Below are 8,222 nucleotides of genomic sequence, written 5' to 3' on the forward strand. Positions count from 1 at the left end.
CTGCACCACTTGGTTCTGTTACATGTTCCCATCTGTATTGCCAAAAACAGCATCCACATGGAAACTGGACTGAACCATAGGCTTCCATTTTTCGCCTCCTGCTCAAATGGAGACCAAAAAGTTCTACACCTCAGCAGGGTTCTGTTCCTTTCCACTATGTGTGCTAACATAGTAGTGGACTACCTGTGCCGGAAACCAAGAAGCTGATAAGGGCCAATAGGGGCTGTAAAGAAATTAATAAATGTCGCTAATCAAAAAGGAGTTAATATATTTTGCTTAGTAATCTATTTGAATCAAGAAGGTTGAATACTGCAAATATTCTATTCTGCTCTGAAGGACTCATGACTATTGAGTAATAGGCCAAACGTCTGATCTAAGTGGAATCAGGAAGTTCTAAGGCCAGATGTCTCGGAAGACATAGCCTAACCGCAAAGAAGTTGCTAGCTCTTACATGTGAAATCAGCTATTTCTTAATGTCATATATCACAAGGATTAAGTCACAAGAGCAGATGTTCATAACTATAGTAGAATTATCAGCAATTTCTTAAAGATGTGTTTGTCTGAGTCATATATCACACGTCTAAAGTTTATTGAATGATTATGTCATAAGTTTATTGTAAGATGTAAAAGTCATGAGTTTAAGATGTATGGAAATCACGAGGTTATTCCCTGTTTAGCCACACGTCCCGTCCTGCGAGAAGGGGCTGGCTATAAAAGCCAAGAGATACAGACAATAAAATAGAGTTCATTACTTCACCATATACCGTTTGTATGGTCAGTACTTTGACTCTCGAAGGAGCGCTCCTCCTGCTTAGGTCAATTTGGAACCGACAACATAACTGACCAGTCTGTTTGAACAAATTAACCCTCGACAGTTCTTGGCGCCCAACGTGGGGCGGGGCTTACCTTTACGGGACATCGCAACCAGTAGACTGAAACAAACTCCTGGCCCGTTGACGTGGATACTGGATTCGGAGACCCCAGACTAAAACACCGGTGTACAGGTAAGAGCTTATCTTACTATTATACAGTCTGGATTCTTTTGATCTGTGTGTCTCTAACGGACTAGAGGTATGTTGTTGCCTGTTTCCTATATTTTCTGCCCCGTCCATATTTTAGAGTGAATAAGTTCATTTAACTGTCCTAGACGGAAGAACTCACTCATTGGGACTTAAAGAGTCATGTTGTCTGTATTGGAGATTGAAATAATTGTTATTGTTATAGTCTCATTTCTGGCAGTCATATTGTTACTCTGGATCTGTTATAATATTACTAAAAGTTCCCTAAGAGGCGAAGTCTGGTCTCCCCTGAATCCTAGTGTTTGAAGTTGACCACGTTTTAGTTCTGTAAATCTATTCCGGGACAGGGAACTGTGTGTTCCCAGATAGTCTCAGTGAATATCTTAGTTTACTGTGCGAAATATATGTCCTGTATACTTAGTGAAGAATAGTCGGAAGTGGTCAAGATGGGGTCTGAACAATCTAAGATATATCAGACTCCTATTGAGATAATTAAAGATAGAGAAGGGGAGGACATTTGCAGACAAGCCTATAAAGTTTACAAACGTATAGGCCTCAAGAAGGCGGGAACATTCAATTATGAATTTTGGTCACAATATGAGGATAAGCATAGAAAGGAAATAAGAAAAAAGGGTTTGGAAAAAGGCATGAAGGCTATTCTGGACTGCTCTAAAACAGCAGAAGACGAACACTGGGACTCCGAGTCCCGAGGCGAGGGCATTTTAGTTTATTGTCCTATGCCCCGGCCACCAATAGACGTTCCCATGGAAACCCCTACAGTTCCATTAGTCTCTCCTGTCGTCCCGGCCGTTCCACCAATGTCTCCTAATAATCCCTTTAATTCTCTGTATCCCAATTTGCCACCCTTGCCTCCTACGTATCCACAGGCTACTGCCCAGATGGATACACCTCCATACAGCCCTCAATCAGGATCCCCGGGCCCTGAAGTAAATAGAGGTCCGGCTTGGGATTGTCCACGTTGTGGTCAACAGAATGCCTGTTTTAAAGAACTCTGTACAGTATGTGGGACTCCACGTCCCAGGGATCAGTGTAGACAACCGATTCCCTTATTCCCAGTTACAACCTCCACTACCCATTATAGAGAACCAAACAGACCGAGTCCACCATTGGGCACGGTCAGACAAGAGGACACTGACAGACCATCGTCTTCTAATGACAGACCTACGGACGCACATAGACCAACTCCCGGGTCTACAGTCACTACATGGCGACCCTGGAGCGCCACAGACCAGATGGCACTGTGTCAGCAACTGCCCGATCCCCAGACAGAGCCAGCAGCTTTCCATAGAAAGTTGGAAGTCATACAGAAAAACTACTCTGCCACTTGGACAGATATGGAATGTCTTATGAATGTAAAATGTCCTCTGGGCCTTTACAATAGTATTGCTCAATTTTGTGGTCTTGAAGATCGCCCAGATGACCCCCAGACATTACCTAGTGGTACTCAATATGTGGACAAGGTTAAAACCTGGTTTAAGGACAAAGCCCAAGAGAGACGTACAGCCCTAACCCAGTGTAGACAGAACAAGGGCGAGTCTATTGAATGTTACTTTGGCCGTTTAGAGGAAGTTGGCAGAGATCTGGGTTTATATGACTGTCCAAAAGCAATACGTAATGCTGCTTTTTGTGAAGCCTTTATGCAAGGAATAGATAAGCGCCTGTCTGAACGCGTTAAAGCATGTACTCCCGATTGGCGACAGGCCAGACCGCGTGATCTATATAAGAAAGCTGTAGGATTTGTCATGGACACAGAAGACCACGCAAAGTGTGTTATGATTAAACATTACACCATGGAGGGGGACACAGTCCGACTTAACGACCCCAGGCGGGAGACCCGTAAGTGTTATAACTGCGGGAAGACTGGACACTTGGCCCGTAATTGTAGAGCCCCTAAACGCCCTAGACAGAACACGTCAGACGAAAGGGGGCAACAGGGAAGTACGGCCAATACCACATCATCCCGCCCACAGGGAAATAACGGGTATACCAATTACCAATGAAGGTCTGGCACTCCTTCCCCCGTGTCCCTTATAGTTACTGACGCACGTGGGCCACAAATTTTTCAGCCTCTAAAAATCCAGGGGAAGGAGGTGCCCTTTTTAATTGACACAGGGGCTACTAAATCATGTGTCAGTACCTCACAAGTCAATGACCTTAGTATTCCCCTCTCAGACTCCATAGCCATAGCCGTTGGAGTGTCCGGTGAACCAACACCCATGCGTGAGACCGAGCCCATAGAAGTCTCTTTTCAAGGGTCACGAGTCCTCACTCGCTTCCTGGTGTCACCCGCTGGGGATTGCATCATGGGAACCGATGTGATGGGACCCCTGGGGTGCTGTATTCAGCTCCATCCTTCCGGTGAGGCTCATGTCAGTACCTCTGCGGCCGACCACCAAGTATTCTGTCTCATGGCAGCAGACTTGGTTACTCCGCCTCCTTCTTGTACTGTATATGTGTTGACCCCAGAAGATACACAGGTTCTCTCAGCAGTGCCAGAGACCCTTTGGGCAAAAGGGAAGACAGACTTGGGCCATCTCCACGTACCCCCAGTCATGGTATATCTCAAAGATGGGGAAAAAGCCCCCATGATCCGCCAATATCCCCTAGCCATGGCACAGGAAGACGCAATAGCCTCCACTATTACAGAGTTATGTGCCTTGAATGCTTTAAAACCTTGCGTCTCACCCGCTAACACGCCACTCTTCCCGGTTAAAAAGAAAGGGAAGAAAGGCGAACCTGATACCTACCGGATGGTTCACGATCTAAGAGAAATCAATAAGGTGACCATCCTAGAAACACCTTTGGTCCCCAACCCTTACACTCTGTTGTCCACCATACCTTCCGGAACCTGTTGGTACACCTTGATCGATCTCGCCAATGCATTTATGTCCGTCCCGATCCACCCCGATTGCCAGTACCTGTTCGCCTTCACGTTCCGAGGAAAACAGTACTGCTGGACTGTCCTACCACAAGGGGCACAAAACAGCCCAAATCAATTCACCCGATGTATGAGGCTTGTACTTGATGCATGGACGGTCCCACCAGGTGTGGCCCTGCTTCAGTATGTTGATGATCTCCTACTCTGTGCACCGGACAGACCCACCTGCGTTGCGGCCTCACTCAGCCTCCTTTGTTTTCTTGCAGACAGCGGGTGTAAAGCCAGTAAAGACAAATTACAGTTTTGCAAATCTCATGTTGTGTTTCTTGGTCACTGCCTAGGTCCTGGTACAAAACACCTCACGCCAGAACGTACCAAGGTGGTGGAGGACATGCCACTCCCTACCTCCCATGCTCAGTTGCGGACATTTCTGGGGTTAGTTTCATATTGTCGGCCGTGGATTCGCTCTGCCTCCATGACCATGCAGCCTCTGTACGACTGCCTGAGTTCAAAGCCATTTGCTTTGTCTCCGGAAGCCGAGTCAGCTTTCCATCAGCTGAAAATACAGATTACCAGTGCTCCAGCACTGGGTCTGCCTGACTATGATAAACCCTTCCAGATGTTCGTGACTGAGATGGCGGGACATGCTACTGCCGTCCTCACACCAGAGCATGGTGACAAAAAGCGCCCTGTAGCATACTACAGTGCACATCTTGATGCAGTAGCCAGGGGTTCACCCTCCTGTGTAAGAGCAGTTCTGGCTGTACAAGCACTGCTTGAGAAAGCTTCTGAGGTGGTCTTAGACTACCCTCTTGTGGTCCTCACGCCCCATGACGTACATGGAATTCTGACACAGGTGAGCCGTAGACATCTTTCTCTTGCTAGACAGGTCAAAATGGAACTTGCAGTACACTCTTCATCCAATGTCTCATTTCAACGTTGCACAACTTTGAATCCGGCCACCTTACTGCCATTAGGTGACACTGATTCAAAAGGGGGAGTAAGCACAGGGGATCAACTTTTTGTCAATTCCCTAGGCGAAGAGGAAGCTTTTGACACCGAGCACCAGCATGACTGTGCTGCTCTGATGGAGCAGGAGACAGCTGGATTTCCTCATGTCACAGACAAGCCTCTCCTGAACCCCCACCTTGAAATGTTTGTGGATGGATCACGATACCAGAATGAGATGGGCAGATTTGTGACAGGGTTTGCTGTAGTATCAATGAATGAAGTACTGATAGGCCCCCACATATGTCAGCACAGGAAGCGGAGCTGTGCGCTCTGACCGAGGCCTGCAAGTTAGCCCAGGGAGTCACTGCTAATATCTACACGGACTCCAGGTACGCGTTTGGCGTTGCGCATGACTATGGGCCGATTTGGCGCGCGCGGAGCTTCCTAACAGCTCAAGGCAGACCGATAAAGAATGGTGAGGCAGTAAGTAGTTTAATGTCAGCTATCATGCTCCCGAAGCAGGTAGCCATAATAAAGGTAAAGGCACACACCCAAGGGGACTCCTTGGAAAGCAGAGGCAACGAGAAGGCAGACGGAGCAGCTAAGGCTGCAGCCCTGCTGGACTGGAGGGCACCCGTGTGCAGAGTTCAGACCAGGTCCTGCCCAGCGGAGGAGGATCCTGATCCCCCTGCCAAGGACCAGACCCTCTCTGTCCCACCACAGAAGGAGGTGGACCTACTCCCCTCAGGGCAAGAGCAGGAGCGCTGGGCAAGTGCAGGGGCAGTAAAAGGAAATGAAGGTTGGATGATGGGTTCCCGTATGTGTTTACCTGCGGCTGCCTATCCTAGTATGGCCCTTTTGGCTCATGGAAAGGTGCACGCTTCTCGTAATGCCATGGTAGCCCTGGTGGAGAAAATGTGGTACGCTCCGGGATTTGACAGGATGGCAAAGGCATACGTCAAGGCTTGTGAAATCTGTGCACTACACAACCCCGGTCAAGTAGTAAAGACCCCTCGGAAGTGCACTCCGCGACCTTTGTACCCCTTCCAGAGACTACAGATAGATTACATCCAGCTGCCCAGGTCAGGAAGGTATGAGTATGTCCTGGTATGCATTGACCTCTTTTCTGGGTGGGCTGAGGCCTACCCGGTCACGAAGGCCACTGCCCAGGCCACTGCAAAAAAACTTGTGTCAGAGTTAGTGTGCAGATTTGGGGTACCAGAGACCATTGAGAGCGACCGTGGTACTCACTTCACTGGTGAGGTAATGAAGGAAGTCATGTCCGCCTTAGGAGTAGAACAGGCCTTTCACACCCCCTATCATCCGCAGAGCTCCGGAAAAGTAGAAAGGCTCAATGGCACCCTCAAACTTAAGATACAGAAAGCCATGGTTGAAACAGGAAAACCTTGGCCCGAGTGCCTACCTCTGGCCCTCTACTCAGTACGAACCACACCAAATAGGAAAACAGGACTGTCTCCTTATGAGATTCTCTTTGGCTCCGTGCCCAGGTTAGGACTGTATCACCCCCAAGCTCTATCCCTGGGTCATGATAAAGTTACTTCCTTTGTGCAGGACTTATGCCAAAAGCTAAAAATAACGCACGACCTAGTCTTCTCTTCTATTTCAGACCCTGATAGTTTGGAAGGATCCCACTCTCTGAATCCCGGAGATTGGGTGGTGGTAAAGAGACACGTCAGAAAGACTTTGGAACCTCGCTTTGACGGACCATACCAAGTGTTGTTAACCACTCCCACCTCGGTCAAGCTAGAAGGCAAACCCACTTGGATCCATGCCTCACACTGCAAGAAAGTTCCAACGCCTCAGCACCACGAGGGGGGTGGAGAGTAAGCCCAACCCAGGGTGGGGGAGGAGGATGGCAACCTGGACACCAGCATTTATAGTCTGGATAGGTGTATTATTTACCCTTTGTTTTCTTGGACTACTCTCTTTTCGGGACAATTCCTCATCAACTGTCGATGTAAGAAGAAGATGGACTGTTTGGGCGGAAGGACACCCCAACATGTGGGAATACTTTGCAAAAGACGTACTGAATATTTCCCACATGTGCATGCCCAACCTGCGGAGTGGGGAAGATATTTTACGGACTTGCTTACTGTCTATCCCCACTCCAATAAAGACACTTCGCGATATATATTCAATAGTGCATAACGATAGTGATGTAGAGGAGGGCAATGTTTTCCAGGAAAATACCTTTCTTAATGTATATGAATATTGTTCCTATTGTGATGCGGTCAAACATACACTTTATGTTTCACACAAATGATAAGAGATTTGTTTAGATTCATGAAAACAATAATACATTTTAAAAAGTCAGATGTCGGCTGTGATCTTGGGACTTGTTCCGATCGCCATATTTGGGGTCAGGAAGGAATTTTTCCCTTTTTATACAAGGATAATTGGCTTTTTCCTAAAAGGGTTTTCGCCTTCCTCTGGATCAACTCAGCCTCAAAATTCCCCATAATTGTCATTCCTGTGTGTGACTTCCTGATGTCCAAAATGGGGGAATGATAAGGGCCAATAGGGGCTGTAAAGAAATTAATAAATGTCGCTAATCAAAAAGGAGTTAATATATTTTGCTTAGTAATCTATTTGAATCAAGAAGGTTGAATACTGCAAATATTCTATTCTGCTCTGAAGGACTCATGACTATTGAGTAATAGGCCAAACGTCTGATCTAAGTGGAATCAGGAAGTTCTAAGGCCAGATGTCTCGGAAGACATAGCCTAACCGCAAAGAAGTTGCTAGCTCTTACATGTGAAATCAGCTATTTCTTAATGTCATATATCACAAGGATTAAGTCACAAGAGCAGATGTTCATAACTATAGTAGAATTATCAGCAATTTCTTAAAGATGTGTTTGTCTGAGTCATATATCACACGTCTAAAGTTTATTGAATGATTATGTCATAAGTTTATTGTAAGATGTAAAAGTCATGAGTTTAAGATGTATGGAAATCACGAGGTTATTCCCTGTTTAGCCACACGTCCCGTCCTGCGAGAAGGGGCTGGCTATAAAAGCCAAGAGATACAGACAATAAAATAGAGTTCATTACTTCACCATATACCGTTTGTATGGTCAGTACTTTGACTCTCGAAGGAGCGCTCCTCCTGCTTAGGTCAATTTGGAACCGACAACATAACTGACCAGTCTGTTTGAACAAATTAACCCTCGACAAAGCGTAGTGTAAAACGAGATGTGAACAGGCCCTACCATTGAAGCCAATGGACTTTAAGTGACCCTACAGGTTTGGGACAAAATGTTGTCCCAGGATTGGAGGGGGCAGTTTTATTATCTGCTGTTGGAAGTCTTTGCTGTGTTCCATTTTCAGCTG

Source organism: Eleutherodactylus coqui, chromosome 7 (assembly GCF_035609145.1).
Source record: "Eleutherodactylus coqui strain aEleCoq1 chromosome 7, aEleCoq1.hap1, whole genome shotgun sequence".
Taxonomy (NCBI): Eukaryota; Metazoa; Chordata; class Amphibia; order Anura; family Eleutherodactylidae; genus Eleutherodactylus; species Eleutherodactylus coqui.